Here is a 19,123-nt window from a genome sequence, read left to right on the forward strand (position 1 = left end):
GTGTGAGGGCGCGGGTTAGTGTTAGCGTACGGGTTAGGATTAGGGGACGGGTGAGGGTAAGGCTTCGGGGAAGTATTACGGTTAGGGTTCGGGCTAGGGTTAGGGTTAGGGGACGGGGAAGGTTTAAGGTCCAGGAGATGGTACGACAAGGCTTTAGGGTGAGCGTACGTTTGAGGGCGCGGGTTAGTGTTAGCGTACGGTTTAGGATTAGGGGACGGGTGAGGTAAGGCTTCGGGAAAGGGTTAGGGTTAGGGTTCGGGCTAGGGTTAGGGTTATGGGACGGGGACGGTTTAGGGTCCAGGTGAGGGTACAACAACGCTTTAGGGTGAGCGTACGTGTGAGGGCGTGGATTAGTGTTAGCGTACAGGTTAGGATTAGGGGACGGTTGAGGGTAAGGGTTCGGGGAAGGGTTAGGGTTAGCGTTCGGGCTAGGATTACGGTTAGGGGACGAGGACGGTTTAGGGTCCAGGTCCGCATACGACAACGCTTTAGGGTGAGCGTACATGTGAGGGCATGGGTTAGTGTTAGCGTCCGGATTAGGAGTAGGGGACGGGTGAGGGTAAGGCTTCGGGGAAGGGTTAGGGTTAGGGTTCGGGCTAGGGTTAGGGTTAGGGGACGGGGACGGTTTAGGGTCCAGGTGAGGGTACAACAACGCTTTAGGGTGAGCGTACATGTGAGGGCGCGGGTTAGTGTTAGCGTACGGTTTAGGATTAGGCGACGGGTGAGGGTAAGGCTTCAGGGAAGGGTTAGGGTTAGGGTTTGGGCTAGGGTTAGGGTTAGGCGACGGGGACGGTTTAGGGTCCAGGTTCGCATATGACAACGCTTTAGGGTGAGCGTACATGTGAGGGCGTGGGTTAGTGTTAGCGTACCGGTTTGGATTAGGGGACGGGTAAGGGTAAGGCTTCGGGGAAGGGTTACGGTTAAGGTTCGCGCTAGGGTTAGGGTTAGGGGACGGGGACGGTTTAGGGTCCAGGTGAGGGTACGACAACGTTTTAGTGAGAGCGTACGTGTGAGGGCGCGGGTTAGTGTTAGCGTACGGGTTACGATTAGGTGACAGGTGAGGGTAAGGCTTAGGGGAAGGGTTAGGGTTAGGGTTCGGGCTAGGGTTAGGGTTAGGGAATGGGGACGGTTTAGGGTCCAGGTGAGGGTACGACAATGCTTTAGGTTGAGCGTACGTGTGAGGGCACGGGATAGTGTTAGCGTACGGGTTAGGATTAGGGGACGGGTGAGGGTAAGGCTTCTGGGAAGTGTTAGGGTTAGGGTTCGGGCTAGGGTTAGGGTTAGGGGACGGGGATGGTTTAGGGTCCAGGTGAGGATACGACAACGCTTTAGAGTGAGCGTACGTGTGAGGGCGCGGGTTAGTGTTAGCGTACGGGTTAGGATTAGGGGACGGGTGAGTGTAAGTGTTCGGGGAAGGCTTAGGGTTAGGATTCGGGCTAGGGTTACGGTTAGGGGACGGGGACGGTTTAGGGTCCAGGTCCGCATACGACAACGCTTTATGGTGACCGTACATGTGAGGGCGCGGGTTAGTGTTAGCGTAACGGTGAGGAGTAGGGGACGTGTGAGGGTAAGGCTTGGGGAAAGCTTTAGGGTTAGCGTTAGGGCTAGGGTTAGGGTTAGGGGACGGGTACGGTTTAGGGTCCAGGTCCGCATATGACAATGCTTTAGGGTGAGCGTACATGTGAGGGCGCGGGTTAGTGTTAGCGTAACGGTTAGGATTAGGGGACGGGTGAGGGTAAGGCTTCGGGGAAGGGTTAGGGTTAGGGTTCGGGGTAGGCTCACCGTTAGGGGACGGGGACGGTTTAGGGTCCAGGTGAGTGTACGACAATGTTTTAGGGTGAGCGGACGTGTGAGGGCGCGGGTTAGTGTAAGCGTACAGGTTAGGATTAGGGGACGGGTGAGGGTAAGGCTTCGGGGAAGGGTTAGGGTGAGGGTTCGGGCTAGGGTTAGGGTTAGGGGACGGGGACGTTTTAGGGTCCAGGTGAGGGTATGACAACGCTTTAGTGTGAGTGTACGTGTGAGGGCTTGGGTTAGTGTTAGCGTACGGGTTAGGCTTAGGGGCGGGTGAGGGTAAGGGTTCGGGGAAGGGTTAGGGTTAGGGTTCGGGCTAGAGTTAGGGTTAGATGACGGGAAAGGTTTAGGGTCCAGGTGAGTGTATGACAATGCTTTAGGGTGAGCGTTTGTGTGACGGCGCGGGTTAGTGTTAGCGTATGGGTTAGGATTAGGGGACGGGGGAGGGTAAGGCTTCAGGGAAGGGTTAGGGTTAGGGTTCGAGCTAGGGTTAGGGTTAGGGGACGGGGACGGTTTAGGGTCCAGGTCCACATACTACAACGCTTTAGGGTGAGCGTACATATGAGGGCGCGGGTTAGTGTTAGCGTACGGTTTAGGATTAAGTGACGGATGAGGGTAAGGCTTCGGGGAAGGGTTAGGGTTAGGGTTAGGGCTAGGGTTAGGGTTAGGGGACGGGGACGGTTTAGGGTCCAGGTGAGGGTACGACAACGCTTTAGGGTGAGCGTATGTGTGAGGGCGCAGGTTAGTGTTAGCGTACGGTTTGGGATTAGGGGACGGGTGAGGGTAAGGCTTCGGGGAAGGGTTAGGGTTAGGGTTCGGGCTAGGGTTAAGGTTAGGGTACGGGGACGTTTTAGGGTCCAGGTGAGGGTACGACAACGCTTTAGGGTGAGCGTACGTGTGAGGGCGTAGGTTAGTGTTACCGTACGGGTTAGGATTAGCGGACGGGTGAGGTTAAGGTTTCGGGGAAGGGTTAAGTTTAGGGTTCGGGCTAGGGTTAGGGTTAGGGGACGGGGAAGGTTTAGGGTCCAGTCCGCATACGACAACACTTTAGGGTGAGCGTACATGTGAGGGCGCGGGTTAGTGTTAGCGTACGGGTTAGGATTAGGTGACGGGTGAGGGTAAGGCTTCGGGGAAGGGTTAGGGTTAGGGTTAGGGTTAGGGTTAGGGTTAGGGGATGGGGACGGTTTAGGGTCCAGGTGAGGGTATGACAACGCTTTAGGGTCTGCGTACATGTGAGGGCGCGGGTTAGTGTTAGCGTACGGGTTAGGATTAGGTGACGGGTGAGGGTAAGGCTTCGGGGAAGTGTTAGGGTTAGGGTTCGGGCTAGGGTTAGGGTTAGGGGACGGGGACGGTTTAAGGTCCAGGAGATGGTACAACAACGCTTTAGGGTGAGCGTACGTTTGAGGGCGCGGGTTAGTGTTAGCGTACGGTTTAGGATTAGGGGACGGGTGAGGGTAAGGCTTCGGGGAAGGTTTAAGGTTAGGGTTCGGGCTAGGGTTAGGGTTAGGGGATGGGGACGGTTTAGGGTCCAGGTGAGGTTATGACAACACTTTAGGGTGAGCGTACGTGTGAGGGCGCGTGTTAGTGTTAGCGTACGGGTTAGGAGTAGGGGACGGGTGAGGGTAAGGCTTCGGGGAAGGGTTAGGGTTAGGGTTCAGGCTAGGGTTAGGGTTAGGGGACGGTGACGGTTTAGGGTCCAGGTGAGGGTACGACAACGCTTTAGGGTGAGCGTACTTGTGAGGGCGGGGGTTATTGTTAGCGTACGGGTTAGGATTAGGGGACGGGTGAGGGTAAGGCTTCGGGGAAAGGTTAGGGTTAGGGTTCGGGCTAGGGTTAGGGTTAGGGAATGGGGACGGTGTAGGGTCCATGTGAGGGTACGACAATGCTTTAGGGTCAGCGTACGTGTGAGGGCGCGGGTTTGTGTTGGGGAACGGGTTAGGATTATGGGACGGTTGAGGGTAAGGCTTCGGGGAAGGGTTAGGGTTAGGGTTCGGGCTAGGGTTAAGGTTAGGGGACGGGGACGGTTTAGGGTCCAGGTGAGGGTACGACAACACTTTAGGGTGAGCGTACGTGTGAGGGCGCGGGTTAGTGTTAGCGTACGGGTTAGGATTAGGGGACGGGTGAGGGTAAGGCTTTGGGGAGGGGTTAGGGTTAGGGTTCGGGCTAGGGTTAGGGTTAGGGGACGGGGACGGTTTAGGGTCCAGGTGAGGATACGACAACACTTTAGGGTGAGCGTACGTGTGAGGGCGCGGGTTAGTGTTAGTGTACAGGTTAGGATTAGGTGACGGGTGAGGGTAAGGGTTCGGGGAAGCGTTAGGGTTAGCGTTCGGGGTAGGCTCACCGTTAGGGGACGGGGACGGTTTAGGGTCCAGGTGAGTGTACGACAATGTTTTAGGGTGAGCGGACGTGTGAGGGCGCGGCTTAGTGTAAGCGTACAGGTTAGGATTAGGGGACGGGTGAGGGTAAGGCTTCGGGGAAGGGTTAGGATGAGGGTTCGGGCTAGTGTTAGGGTTAGGGGATGGGGACGTTTTAGGGTCCAGGTGTGGGTATGACAACGCTTTAGTGTGAGTGTACGTGTGAGGGCTTGGGTTAGTGTTAGCGTACGGGTTAGGATTAGGGGACGGGTGAGGGTAAGGGTTCTGGGAAGGGTTAGGGTTAGGGTTCGGGCTAGAGTAAGGGTTAGATGACGGGAAAGGTTTAGGGTCCAGGTGAGGGTACGACAATGCTTTAGGGTGAGCGTTTGTGTGACAGCGCGGGTTAGTGTTAGCGTATGGGTTAGGATTAGGGGACGGGGGAGGGTAAGGCTTCAGGGAAGGGTTAGGGTTATGGTTTGGGCTAGGGTTAGGGTTAGGGGACGGGGACGGTTTAGGGTCCGGGTCCGCATACGACAACGCTTTAGGGTGAGCGTACATGTGAGGGCGCGGGTTAGTGTTAGCGTACGGGTTAGGATTAGGTGACGGGTGAGGGTAAGGCTTCGGGGAAAGGTTAGGGTTAGGGTTAGGGCTAGGGTTACGGTTAGGGGACGGGGACGGTTTAGGGTCCAGGTGAGGGTACGACAACGCTTTAGGGTGAGCGTACGTGTGAGGGCGCGGGTTTGTGTTAGCGTACGGGTTAGGATTATGGGACGGGTGAGGGTAAGGCTTCGGGGAAGGGTTAGGGTTAGGGTTCGGGCTAGGGTTAAGGTTAGGGGACGGGATCGGTTTAGGGCCCAGGTGAGGGTACGACAGCGCTTTAAGGTGAGCGTACGTGTGAGGGCGCGTGTTAGTGTTAGCGTACGGCTTAGGCTTATAGGACGGGTGACGGTAAGGTTTCGGGAAAGGGTTAGGGTTAGGGTTCGGGCTAGGGTTAGGGTTAGGGTACGGGGACTGTTTAGGGTCCACATGAGTGTACGACAACGCTTTAGGGTGAGTGTACCTGTGAGGGCGTGGGTTAGTGTTAGCGTACGGGTTAGGATTAAGGGACGGGTGAGGGTAAGGCCCCGGGGAAGGGTTAGGTTTAGTGTTCGGGCTAGGGTTACGGTTAAGGGACGGGGACGGTTTAGAGTCCAGGTGAGCGTACGACAACACTTTAGGGTGAGCGTACGTGTGAGGGCGCGGGTTAGTGCTAGCGTACGGGTTAGGATGAGGGGACGGGTGAGGGTAAGGCTTCGGGGAAGGGTTAGGGTTAGGGTTCGGGTTAGGGTTAGGGTTAGGGGACGGGGACGGTTTAGGGTCCAGGTGAAGGTACGACAACGCTTTAGGGTGAGCGTACGTGTGAGGGCGCGGGTTAGTGTTAGCGTACCGGTTAGGATTAGGGGACGGGTGAGGGTAAGGCTTCGGGGAAGGGTTAGGGTTAGGGTTTGGGCTAGGGTTAGGGTTAGGGGACGGGGACGGTTTAGGGTCCAGGTGAAGGTACGACAACGCTTTAGGGTGAGCGTACGTGTGAGGGCGCGGATTAGTGTTAGCGTACGGGTTAGGATTAGGGGACGGGTGAGGGTAAGGGTTCGGGGAAGGGTTAGGGTTAGGGTTTGGGCTAGGGATAGGGTTAGGGGACGGGGACGGTTTAGGGTCCAGGTGAGGGTACGACAACGCTTTAGGATGAGCTTACGTATGAGGGCGCGGGTTCGTGTTAGCGTACGGGTTAGGATAAGGGGACGGGTGAGGGTAAGGCTTCGAGGAAGGGTTATGGTTAGGGTTCGGGCTAGGGTTAGGTTTAGGAGACATGGACGGTTTAGGGTCCAGGTGAGGTTACGACAACGCTTTAGGGTGAGTGTACGTGTGAGGGTGAGGGTTAGTGTTTGCGTACGGGTTAGGATTATGTGACAGGTGAGGGTAAGGCTTAGGGGAAGGGTTAGGGTTAGGGGATGGGGACGGTTTAGGGTCCAGGTGAGGATAAGACAACACTTTAGGGTGAGCATACGTGTGAGGGCGCGGGTTAGTGTTATTGTACAGGTTAGGATTAGGTGACGGGTGAGGGTAAGGGTTCCGGGAAGGGTTAGGGTTAGGGTTCGGGGTAGAATCACCGTTAGGGGACGGGGACGGTTTAGGGTCCAGGTGAGGGTACGACAACGCTTTAGGGTGAGCGTACGTGTGAGGGCGCGGGTTAGTGTTAGCGTACCAGTTCGGATTAGGGGACGGGTAAGGTTAAGGCTTCGGGGAAGGGTTACGGTTAAGGTTCGCGCTAGGGTTAGGGTTAGGGGACGGGGACGGTTTAGGGTCCAGGTGAAGGTATGGCAACGTTTTAGGGTGAGCGTACGTGTGAGGGCGCGGTTTAGTGTTAGCGTACGGGTTAGGATTAGGGGACGGGAGAGGGTAAGGTTTCGGGGAAGGGTTAGGGTTAGGGTTCAGACAAGGGTTATGGTTAGGGGACGGGGACGGTTTAGGGTCCAGGTCCACATACGACAACGCTTTAGGGTGAGCGTACATGTGAGGGCGCGGGTTAGTGTTAGTGTACGGGTTAGGATTAGCTGACGGGTGAGGGTAAGGCTTCGGAGAAGGGTTAGAGTTAGGGTTAGGGTTAGGGTAAGGGGATGGGGACGGTTTAGGGTCCAGGTGAGGGTATGACAACGCTTTAGGGTCTGCGTACGTGTGAGGGCGCGTGTTAGTGTTAGCGTACGGGTTAGGAGTAGGGGACGGGTGAGGGTAAGGCTTCGGGGAAGTGTTAGGGTTAGGGTTCGGGCTAGGGTTAGGGTTAGGGGACGGGGACGGTTTAGGGTCCAGGTGAGGGTACGACAATGCTTTAGGGTGAGCGTACTTGTGAGGGCGGGGGTAAGTGTTAGCGTACGGGTTAGGATTAGGGGACGGGTGAGGGTAAGGCTTCGGGGAAGTGTTAGGGTTAGGGCTCGGGATAGTGTTAGGGTTAGGGGACGGGGACGGTTTAGGGTCCAGGTGAGGGTACGACAATGCTTTACGGTGAGCGTACGTGTGAGGGTGCGGGTTAGTGTTAGCGTACGGGTTAGGATTAGGGGACGGGTGAGGGTAAGGCTTCGGGGAAGTGTTAGGGTTAGGGTTCGGGCTAGGGTTAGGGTTAGGGGACGGGGACGGTTCAGGGTCCAGGTGAGGGTACGACAACGCTTTAGGGTGAGCGTACGTGTGAGGGCGCGGGTTAGTGTTAGCGTACGGGTTAGGATTAGGGGACTGGTGAGGGTAAGGGTTCGGGGAAGGGTTAGGGTTAGGGTTCGGGCTAGGGATAGGGTTAGGGTACGGGGAATGTTTAGGGTCCACATGAGGGTACGACAACGCTTTAGGGTGAGTGTACCTGTGAGTGCGTGGGTTAGTGTTATCGTACGGGTTAGGATTAAGGGACGGGTGAGGGTAAGGCCCCGGAGAAGGGTTAGGGTTAGGGTTCGTGCTAGGGTTACGGTTAAGGGACGGGGACGGTTTCCAGTCCAGGTGAGCGTACGACAACACTTTAGGGTGAGCGTACGTGTGAGGGCGCGGGTTAGTGCTAGCGTACGGGTTAGGATGAGGGGACGGGTGAGGGTAAGGCTTCGGGGAAGGGTTAGGGTTAGGGTTCGGGTTAGGGTTAGGGTTAGGGGACGGGGACGGTTTAGGGTCCAGGTGAGGGTACGACAATGCTTTAGGGTGAGCGTACGTGTGAGGGCGCGGGTTAGTGCTAGCGTACGGGTTAGGATGAGGGGACGGGTGAGGGTAAGGCTTCGGGGAAGGGTTAGGGTTAGGGTTCGGGTTAGGGTTAGGGTTAGGGGACGGGGACGGTTTAGGGTCCAGGTGAGGGTACGACAATGCTTTAGGGTGAGCGTACGTGTGAGGGCGCGGGTTAGTGTTAGCGTACCGGTTAAGATTAGGGGACGGGTGAGGGTAAGGCTTCGGGGAAGGGTTAGGGTTAGGGTTTGGGCTAGGGTTAGGGTTAGGGGACGGGGACGGTTTAGGGTCCAGGTGAAGGTACGACAACGCTTTAGGGTGAGCGTACGTGTGAGGGCGCGGATTAGTGTTAGCGTACGGGTTAGGAGTAGGGGACGGGTGAGGGTAAGGGTTCAGGGAAGGGTTAGGGTTAGGGTTTGGGCTAGGGATAGGGTTAGGGGACGGGGACGGTTTAGGGTCCAGGTGAGGGTACGACAACGCTTTAGGGTGAGCGTACGTGTGAAGGCGTGGGTTAGTGTTACCGTACGGGTTAGGATTAGGGGACGGGTGAGGTTAAGGGTTCGGGGAAGGGTTAGGTTTAGGGTTCGGGCTAGGGTTAGGGTTAGGGGACGGGGACGGTTTAGGGTCCAGGTGAGGGTAAAACAACGCTTTAGGGTGAGCGTACGTGTGAGGGTGCGGATTAGTGTTAGCGTACGGGTTAGGATTAGGGGACGGTTGAGGGTAAGGGTTCGGGAAGGTTCAGGGTTAGGGTTCAGGCTAGGGTTAGGATTAGGGGACGGGGACGGTTTAGGGTCCAGGCGAGGGTACGACAAAGCTTTACGGTGAGCGTACATGTAAGGGCGCGGGTTAGTGTTAGCGTACGGTTTAGGCTTATGGGACGGGTGAGGGTAAGGGTTCGGGGAAGGGTTAGGGTTAGCGTTCGGGCTAGGCTTAGGGTTAGGGTACAGGGAGTGTTTAGGGTCCACGTGAGGGTATGACAATGCTTTAGGGTGAGTGTACCTGTGAGGGCGCGGGTTAGTGTTAGCGTACGGGTTAGGATTAGGGGACGGGTGAGGGTAAGGCTTCGGGGAAGGGTTAGGGTTAGGGTTCAGGCTAGGGTTAGGGTTAGGGGACGGTGACGGTTTAGGGTCCAGGTGAGTGTACGACAACGCTTTAGGGTGAGCGTACTTGTGAGGGCGGGGGTTATTGTTAGCGTACGGGTTAGGATTAGGGGACGGGTGAGGGTAAGGCTTCGGGGAAAGGTTAGGGTTAGGGTTCGGGCTAGGGTTAGGTTTAGGGAACGGGGACGGTGTAGGGTCCAAGTGAGGGTATGACAATTCTTTAGGGTCAGCGTACGTGTGAGGGCGCGGGTTTGTGTTAGCGTACGGGTTAGGATTATGGGACGGGTGAGGGTAAGGCTTCGGGGAAGGGTTAGGGTTAGGGTTCGGGCTAGGGTTAAGGTTAGGGGACGGGATCGGTTTAGGGCCCAGGTGAGGGTACGACAGCGCTTTAAGGTGAGCGTACGTGTGAGGGCGCGTGTTAGTGTTAGCGTACGGCTTAGGCTTATAGGACGGGTGACGGTAAGGTTTCGGGAAAGGGTTAGGGTTAGGGTTCGGGCTAGGGTTAGGGTTAGGGTACGGGGACTGTTTAGGGTCCACATGAGTGTACGACAACGCTTTAGGGTGAGTGTACCTGTGAGGGCGTGGGTTAGTGTTAGCGTACGGGTTAGGATTAAGGGACGGGTGAGGGTAAGGCCCCGGGGAAGGGTTAGGTTTAGTGTTCGGGCTAGGGTTACGGTTAAGGGACGGGGACGGTTTAGAGTCCAGGTGAGCGTACGACAACACTTTAGGGTGAGCGTACGTGTGAGGGCGCGGGTTAGTGCTAGCGTACGGGTTAGGATGAGGGGACGGGTGAGGGTAAGGCTTCGGGGAAGGGTTAGGGTTAGGGTTCGGGTTAGGGTTAGGGTTAGGGGACGGGGACGGTTTAGGGTCCAGGTGAAGGTACGACAACGCTTTAGGGTGAGCGTACGTGTGAGGGCGCGGGTTAGTGTTAGCGTACCGGTTAGGATTAGGGGACGGGTGAGGGTAAGGCTTCGGGGAAGGGTTAGGGTTAGGGTTTGGGCTAGGGTTAGGGTTAGGGGACGGGGACGGTTTAGGGTCCAGGTGAAGGTACGACAACGCTTTAGGGTGAGCGTACGTGTGAGGGCGCGGATTAGTGTTAGCGTACGGGTTAGGATTAGGGGACGGGTGAGGGTAAGGGTTCGGGGAAGGGTTAGGGTTAGGGTTTGGGCTAGGGATAGGGTTAGGGGACGGGGACGGTTTAGGGTCCAGGTGAGGGTACGACAACGCTTTAGGATGAGCTTACGTATGAGGGCGCGGGTTCGTGTTAGCGTACGGGTTAGGATAAGGGGACGGGTGAGGGTAAGGCTTCGCGGAAGGGTTATGGTTAGGGTTCGGGCTAGGGTTAGGTTTAGGAGACATGGACGGTTTAGGGTCCAGGTGAGGTTACGACAACGCTTTAGGGTGAGTGTACGTGTGAGGGTGAGGGTTAGTGTTTGCGTACGGGTTAGGATTATGTGACAGGTGAGGGTAAGGCTTAGGGGAAGGGTTAGGGTTAGGGGATGGGGACGGTTTAGGGTCCAGGTGAGGATAAGACAACACTTTAGGGTGAGCATACGTGTGAGGGCGCGGGTTAGTGTTATTGTACAGGTTAGGATTAGGTGACGGGTGAGGGTAAGGGTTCCGGGAAGGGTTAGGGTTAGGGTTCGGGGTAGGCTCACCGTTAGGGGACGGGGACGGTTTAGGGTCCAGGTGAGGGTACGACAACGCTTTAGGGTGAGCGTACGTGTGAGGGCGCGGGTTAGTGTTAGCGTACCAGTTCGGATTAGGGGACGGGTAAGTTTAAGGCTTCGGGGAAGGGTTACGGTTAAGGTTCGCGCTAGGGTTAGGGTTAGGGGACGGGGACGGTTTAGGGTCCAGGTGAAGGTATGGCAACGTTTTAGGGTGAGCGTACGTGTGAGGGCGCGGTTTAGTGTTAGCGTACGGGTTAGGATTAGGGGACGGGAGAGGGTAAGGTTTCGGGGAAGGGTTAGGGTTAGGGTTCAGGCAAGGGTTATGGTTAGGGGACGGGGACGGTTTAGGGTCCAGGTCCACATACGACAACGCTTTAGGGTGAGCGTACATGTGAGGGCGCGGGTTAGTGTTAGTGTACGGGTTAGGATTAGCTGACGGGTGAGGGTAAGGCTTCGGAGAAGGGTTAGAGTTAGGGTTAGGGTTAGGGTAAGGGGATGGGGACGGTTTAGGGTCCAGGTGAGGGTATGACAACGCTTTAGGGTCTGCGTACGTGTGAGGGCGCGTGTTAGTGTTAGCGTACGGGTTAGGAGTAGGGGACGGGTGAGGGTAAGGCTTCGGGGAAGTGTTAGGGTTAGGGTTCGGGCTAGGGTTAGGGTTAGGGGACGGGGACGGTTTAGGGTCCAGGTGAGGGTACGACAACGCTTTAGGGTGAGCGTACTTGTGAGGGCGGGGGTAAGTGTTAGCGTACGGGTTAGGATTAGGGGACGGGTGAGGGTAAGGCTTCGGGGAAGTGTTAGGGTTAGGGCTCGGGATAGTGTTAGGGTTAGGGGACGGGGACGGTTTAGGGTCCAGGTGAGGGTACGACAATGCTTTACGGTGAGCGTACGTGTGAGGGTGCGGGTTAGTGTTAGCGTACGGGTTAGGATTAGGGGACGGGTGAGGGTAAGGCTTCGGGGAAGGTTTAGGGTTAGGGTTCGGGCTAGGGTTAGGGTTAGGGGACGGGGACGGTTCAGGGTCCAGGTGAGGGTACGACAACGCTTTAGGGTGAGCGTACGTGTGAGGGCGCGGGTTAGTGTTAGCGTACGGGTTAGGATTAGGGGACTGGTGAGGGTAAGGGTTCGGGGAAGGGTTAGGGTTAGGGTTCGGGCTAGGGATAGGGTTAGGGTACGGGGAATGTTTAGGGTCCACATGAGGGTACGACAACGCTTTAGGGTGAGTGTACCTGTGAGTGCGTGGGTTAGTGTTATCGTACGGGTTAGGATTAAGGGACGGGTGAGGGTAAGGCCCCGGAGAAGGGTTAGGGTTAGGGTTCGTGCTAGGGTTACGGTTAAGGGACGGGGACGGTTTCCAGTCCAGGTGAGCGTACGACAACACTTTAGGGTGAGCGTACGTGTGAGGGCGCGGGTTAGTGCTAGCGTACGGGTTAGGATGAGGGGACGGGTGAGGGTAAGGCTTCGGGGAAGGATTAGGGTTAGGGTTCGGGTTAGGGTTAGGGTTAGGGGACGGGGACGGTTTAGGGTCCAGGTGAGGGTACGACAATGCTTTAGGGTGAGCGTACGTGTGAGGGCGCGTGTTAGTGTTAGCGTACCGGTTAAGATTAGGGGACGGGTGAGGGTAAGGCTTCGGGGAAGGGTTAGGGTTAGGGTTTGGGCTAGGGTTAGGGTTAGGGTTAGGGGACGGGGGCGGTTTAGGGTCCAGGTGAAGGTACGACAACGCTTTAGGGTGAGCGTACGTGTGAGGGCGCGGATTAGTGTTAGCGTACGGGTTAGGAGTAGGGGACGGGTGAGGGTAAGGGTTCAGGGAAGGGTTAGGGTTAGGGTTTGGGCTAGGGATAGGGTTAGGGGACGGGGACGGTTTAGGGTCCAGGTGAGGGTACGACAACGCTTTAGGGTGAGCGTACGTGTGAAGGCGTGGGTTAGTGTTACCGTACGGGTTAGGATTAGGGGACGGGTGAGGTTAAGGGTTCGGGGAAGGGTTAGGTTTAGGGTTCGGGCTAGGGTTAGGGTTAGGGGACGGGGACGGTTTAGGGTCCAGGTGAGGGTAAAACAACGCTTTAGGGTGAGCGTACGTGTGAGGGTGCGGATTAGTGTTAGCGTACGGGTTAGGATTAGGGGACGGTTGAGGGTAAGGGTTCGGGAAGGGTTAGGGTTAGGGTTCGGACTAGGGTTAGGTTTAGGGGACAAGGACGGTTTAGGGTCCAGGTCCGCATACGAAAACGCTTTAGGGTGAGCGTACATGTGAGAGCGCAGGTGAGTGTTAGCGTACGGTTTAGGATTAGGCGACGTGTGAGGGTAAGGGTTCGGGGAAGGGTTAGGGTTAGGGTTCAGGCTAGGGTTAGGGTTAGGGGACGGGGACGGTTTAGGGTCCAGGTCCGCATATGACAACGCTTTAGGGTGAGCATACATGTGAGGGCGCGGGTTAGTGTTAGCGTACGGGTTAGGATTAGGTGACGGGTGAGGGTAAGGCTTCGGGGAAGGGTTAAGGTTAGGGTTAGGGCTAGGGTTAGGGTTAGGGGACGAGGACGGTTTAGGGTCCAGGTGAGGGTACGACAACGCTATAGGGTGAGCGTACGTGTGAGGGCGCGTGTTAGTGTTAGCGTACTGTTTCGGATAAGGGGACGGGTAAGGGTAAGGCTTCGGGGAAGGGTTAGGGTTAGGGTTCGGGCTAGGGTTAGGGATAGGGGACGGGGACGGTTTAGGGTCCAGGTGAAGGTATGACAACGTCTTTTTGTGAGCGTACGTGTGAGAGCGCGGGTTAGTGTTAGCGTACGGGTTACGATTAGGGGACGGGTGAGGGTAAGGGTTCGGGGAAGGGTTACGGTTAGGGTTCGGGCTAGGGTTAGGGTTAGGGGGCGGGGACTGTTTAGGGTCCACGTGAGGGTACGACAACTCTTTAGGGTGAGTGTACCTGTGAGGGTACGGGTTAGTGTTAGCGTACGGGTTAGGATTAGAGGACGGGTGAGGGTAAGGCTTCGGGGAAGGGTTAGGGTTAGGGTTCGGGCTAGCGTTACGGTTAAGGGATGGGGACGGTTTACGGTCCAGGTGAGCGTACGATAACGCTTTAGGGTGAGCGTACGTGTGAGGGCGCGGGAAAGTGTTAGCATACGGGTTAGGATGAGGGGACGGGTGAGGGTAAGGCTTCGGGGAAGGTTTAGGGTTAGGGCTCGGGCTAGGGTTAGGGTTAGTGGACGGGAACGGTTTAGGGTCCACGTGAGGGTATGACAACGCTTTAGGGTGAGTGTACCTGTGAGGGCGCGGGTTAGTGTTAGCGTACGGGTTAGGATTAGGAGACGGGTGAGGGTAAGGCTTTGGGGAAGGGTTAGGGTTAGGGTTCGGGCTAGGGTTATGGTTAAGGGACGGGGACGGTTTACGGTCCAGGTGAGCGTACGAAAACGCTTTAGGGTAAGCGTACGTGTGAGGGCACGGGTTAGTGTTAGCATTCGGTTTAGGATGAGGAGACGGGTGAGGGTAAGGCTTCGGGGAAGGTTTAGGGTTAGGGTTCAGGCTAGGGTTAGGGTTAGGGGACGGGGATGGTTTAGGGTCCAGGTGAGGGTATGACAACGCTTTACGGTGAGCGTACGTGTGAGGGCGCGGGTTCGTGTTAGCGTACGGGTTAGGATAAAGGGACGGGTGAGGGTAAGGCTTCGGGGAAGGGTTATGGTTAGGGTTCGGGCTAGGGTTAGGGTTAGGAGATATGGACGGTTTAGGGTCCAGGTGAGGGTACGACAACGCTTTAGGGTGAGCGTACGTGTGAGCGCGCGGATTAGTGTTAGCGTACGGGTTAGGTGTAGGGGACGGGTGAGGGTAAGGCTTCGGGGAAGGGTTAGGGTTAGGGTTCGGGCTAGGATTAGGGTTAGGGGACGGGGACGGTTTATGGTTCAGGTGAGGGTACGACAACGCTTTAGGGTGAGTGTACGTGTGAGAGCGTGGGTTAGTGTTAGCGTACGGGTTAGGATTAGGGGACGGGTGAGGGTAAGGGTTCGGGGAAGGGTTAGGGTTAGGGTTCGGGCTAGGGTTAGGGTTAGGGCACGGGGACGGTTTAGGGTCCAGGTGAGGGTACGACAACGCTTTAGGGTGAGCGTACGTGTGAGGGCGCCGGTTAGTGTTAGCGTACGGGTTACGATTAGGTGACGGGTGAGGGTAAGGGTTCGGGGAATTGTTAGGGTTAGGGTTCGGGCTAGGGTTAGGGTTAGGGGACGGGGACGGTTTAGGGTCCAGGTGAAGGTATGACAACGTCTTAGTGTGAGCGTACGTGTGAGGGCGCGGGTTATTGTTAGCGTACGGGTTACGATTAGGGGACTGGTGAGGGTAAGGCTTCGGGGAAGGGTTAGGGTTAGGGTTCAGGCTAGGGTTAGGGTTAGGAGACATGGACGGTTTAGGGTCCAGGTGAGGGTACTACAACGCTTTAGTGTGAGCGTACGTGTGAGGGCGCGGGTTAGTGTTAGCGTACCGGTTAGGATTAGGGGACGGGTGAGGGTAAGGCTTCGGGGAAGGGTTAGGGTTAGGGTTCGGGCTAGGGTTAGGGTTAGGGGACGGGTACGTTTTAGGGTCCAGGTGAGGGTATGACAACGCTTTAGTGTGAGTGTACGTGTGAGAGCTTGGGTTAGTGTTAGCATACGGGTTAGACTTAGGGGACGGGTGAGGGTAAGGGTTAGGGGAAGGGTTAGCGTTAGGGTTCGGGCTAGGGTTAGGGTTAGGGTTAGGGTTAGGGTTAGGTTTAGGGTTAGGGTTAGGGGACGGGGACGGTTTAGGGTCCAGGTCCACATACGACAACGCTTTAGGGTGAGCGTACATGTGAGGGCGCGGTTTAGTGTTAGCGTACGGGTTACGATTAGGTGACTGGTGACGGTAAGGCTTCGGGGAAGGGTTGGGGTTAGGGTTAGGTCTAGGGTTAGGGTTAGGGGATGGGGACGGTTTAGGGTCCAGGTGAGGGAACGACAACGCTTTAGGGTGAGCGTACATGTGAGGGCGCGGGTTAGTGTTAGAGTACCGGTTCGGATTAGGGGACGGGTAAGGGTAAGGCTTCGGGGAAGGGTTACAGTTAAGGTTTGCGCTAGGGTTAGGGTTAGGGGACGGGGACGATTTAGGGTCCAGGTGAAGGTATGACAACGTTTTAGGGTGAGCGTACGTGTGAGGGCGCGGGTTAGTGTTAGCGTACGGGTTAGGATTAGGGGACGGGTGAGGGTAAGGGTTCGGGGAAGGGTTAGGGTTAGGGTTCGGGCAAGGGTTAGGGTTAGGGGATGGGGACGGTTTAGGGTCCAGGTCCACATACGACAACGCTTTAGGGTGAGAGTACATGTGAGGGCACGGGTTAGTGTTAGCGTACGGGTTAGGATTAGCTGACGGGTGAGCGTACGGCTTCGGGGAAGGGTTAGAGTTAGGGTTAGGGCTACGGTTAGGGTTAGGGAATGGGGACTGTTTAGGGTCCAGGTGAAGGTACGACAACGCTTTAGGGTGAGCATACGTGTGAGGGCGCGGGTTAGTGTTAGCGTACTGGTTAGGATTAGGGGACGGGTGAGAATAAGGGTTCGGGGAAGGGTTAGGGTTAGGGTTTCGGCTAGGGTTAGGGTTAGGGGACGGGGACGGTTTAGGGTCCAGGTGAGGGTACGACAACGCTTTAGGGTGAGCGTACGTGTGAGGGCGTGGGCTAGTGTGAGCGTACGGTTAGGATTGGGGGACGGGTGAGAGTATGGGTTGGGGGAAGGGTTAGGGTTAGGGTTCGGGCTAGGGTTAGGGTTAGGGTACGGGGACGGTTTAGGGTCCAGGTGAGTTTACGACAACGTTATAGGGTGAGCGTACGTGTGAGGGCGCGGGTTAGTGTTAGCGTACCGGTTCGGATAAGGGGACGGGTAAGGGTAAGGCTTCGGGGAAGGGTTAGGGTTAGGGTTCGGGCTAGGGTTAGGTTTAGGGTTCAGGTGAAAGTATGACAACGTCTTAGTGTGAGCGTACGTGTGAGGGCGCGGGTTAGTGTTAGCGTACGGGTTACGATTAGGGGACGGGTGAGAGTAAGGGTTCGGGGAAGGGTTAGGGTTAGGGTTCGGGCTAGGGTTAGGGTTAAAGGACGGGGACGATTTAGGGTCCAGATGAGGGTACGACAACGCTTTAGGGTGAGCGTACGTGTGAGGGCGCGGGTTAGTGTTAGCATTCGGTTTAGGATGAGGAGACGGGTGAGGGTAAGGCTTCGGGGAAGGTTTAGGGTTAGGGTTCAGGCTAGGGTTAGGGTTAGGGTACGGGGACGGTTTAGGGTCCAGGTGAGGGTATGACAACGCTTTACGGTGAGCGTACGTGTGAGGGCGCGTGTTCCTGTTAGCGTACGGGTTAGGATTAGGGGACGGGTGAGGGTAAGGGTTCGGTGAAGGGTTAGGGTTAGGCTTCGGGCTAGGGTTAGGGTTAAGGGACGGGGACGGTTTAGGGTCAAGGTGAGGGTACGACAACGCTTTAGGGTGAGCGTACGTGTGAGGGCGCGGGTTCGTGTTAGCGTACGGGTTACGATTAGGGGACGGGTGAGGGTAAGGGTTCGGGGAATTGTTAGGGTTAGGGTTCTGGCTAGGGTTAGGGTTAGGGGACAGGGACGGTTTAGGGTCCAGGTGAGGGTACGCTAATGCTTTAGGGTGAGCGTACGTGTGAGGGCGCAGGTTAGTGTTAGCGTACGGGTTAGGATTAGGGGACGGGTGAGGGTAAGGCTTCGGGGAAGTGTTAGTGTTAGGGTTCGGGCTAGGGTTAGGGTTAGGGGACGGGGACGGTTTAGGGTCCAGGTGAGGGTACGACAACGCTTTAGGGTGAGCGTATGTGTGAGGGCGTGGGTTAGTGTTAGCGTACGGGTTAGGATGAGGGGATGGGTGAGGTTAAGGCTTCGGGGAAGAGTTAGGGTTAGGTTTCGGGCTAGGGATAGGGTTAGGCGACGGGGACGGTTTAGTGTCCAGGTGAGTGTACGACAACGCTTTAGGGTGAGCGTACATGTGAGGGCGCGGGTTAGTGTTAGCATACGGGTTAGGATGAGGGGACGGGTGAGGGTAAGGCTTCGGGGAAGGTTTAGTGTTAGGGTTAGGGCTAGGGTTAGGGTTAGGGGATGGGGACGGTTTAGGGTCCAGGTGAGGGTATGACAACGCTTTAGGGTGAGTGTACCTGTGAGGGCGCGGGTTAGTGTTAGCGTACGGTTAGGATTAGGGGACAGGTGAGAGTAAGGGTTGGGGGAAGGGTTAGGGTTAGGGTTCGGGCTAGGGTTAGGGTTAGGGGACGGGGACGGTTTAGGGTCCAGATGAGGGTACGACAACGCTATAGGGTGAGGGTACATGTGAGGGCGTGGGTTAGTGTTAGAGTACCGGTTCAGATAAGGGGACGGGTAAGGGTAAGGCTTCGGGGAAGGTTTAGGGTTAGGGTTCGGGCTAGGGTTAGGGTTAGAGGACGGGAAAGGTTTAGGGTCCAGGTGAGGGTACGACAATGCTTTAGGGTGAGCGTTTGTGTGACGGCGCGGGTTAGTATTAGCGTACGGGTTAGGATTAGGGGACGGGTGAGGGTAAGGCTTCAGGGAAGGGTTAGGGTTAGGGTTCGGGCTAGGGTTAGGGTTAGGGGACGGGGACAGTTTAGGGTCCAGTTCCGCATACGACAACGCTTTAGGGTGAGCGTACATGTGAGGGCGCGGTTTAGTGTTAGCGTACGGGTTAGGATTAGGTGACGGGTGACGGTAAGGCTTCGGGGAAGGGTTGGGGTTAGGGTTAGGTCTAGGGTTAGGGTTAGGGGACGGGGACGGTTTAGGGTCCAGGTGAGGGTACGACAACGCTTTAGGGTGAGCTTACATGTGAGGGCGCGGGTTAGTGTTAGCGTACCAGTTCGGATTGGGGACGGGTAAGGGTAAGGCTTCGGGGAAGGGTTACGGTTAAGGTTCGCGCTAGGGTTAGGGTTAGGGGACGGGGACGGTTTAGGGTCCAGGTGAAGGTATGACAACGTTTTAGGGTTAGTGTATGTGTGAGGGCGCGGGTTAGTGTTAGCGTACCAGTTTGGATTAGGGGACGGGTAAGGGTAAGGCTTCGGGGAAGGGTTACGGTTAAGGTTCGCGCTAGGTTTAGGGTTAGGGGACGGGGACGGTTTAGGGTCCAGGTGAAGGTATGACGACGTTGTAGGGTGAGCGTACGTGTGAGGGCGCGTGTTAGTGTTAGCGTACGACTTAGGCTTATAGGACGGGTGAGGGTAAGGGTTCGGGGAAGGGTTAGGGTTAGGGTTCGGGCTAGGGTTAGGGTTAGGGTACGGGGACTGTTTAGGGTCCACATGAGGGTACGACAACGCTTTAGGGTGAGTGTACCTGTGAGGGCGTGGGTTAGTTTTAGCGTACGGGTTAGGATTAAGGGACGGGTGAGGGTAAGGCCCCGGGGAAGGGTTAGGGTTAGGGTTCGGGCTAGGGTTACGGTTAAGGGACGGGGACCGTTTACAGTCCAGGTGAGCCTACGACAACATTTTAGGATGAGCGTACGTTTGAGGGCGCGGG

Source organism: Leucopleurus acutus (assembly GCF_964270905.1).
Source record: "Leucopleurus acutus genome assembly, chromosome: 17".
In the NCBI taxonomy this organism is placed as follows: Eukaryota; Metazoa; Chordata; class Mammalia; order Artiodactyla; family Delphinidae; genus Leucopleurus; species Leucopleurus acutus.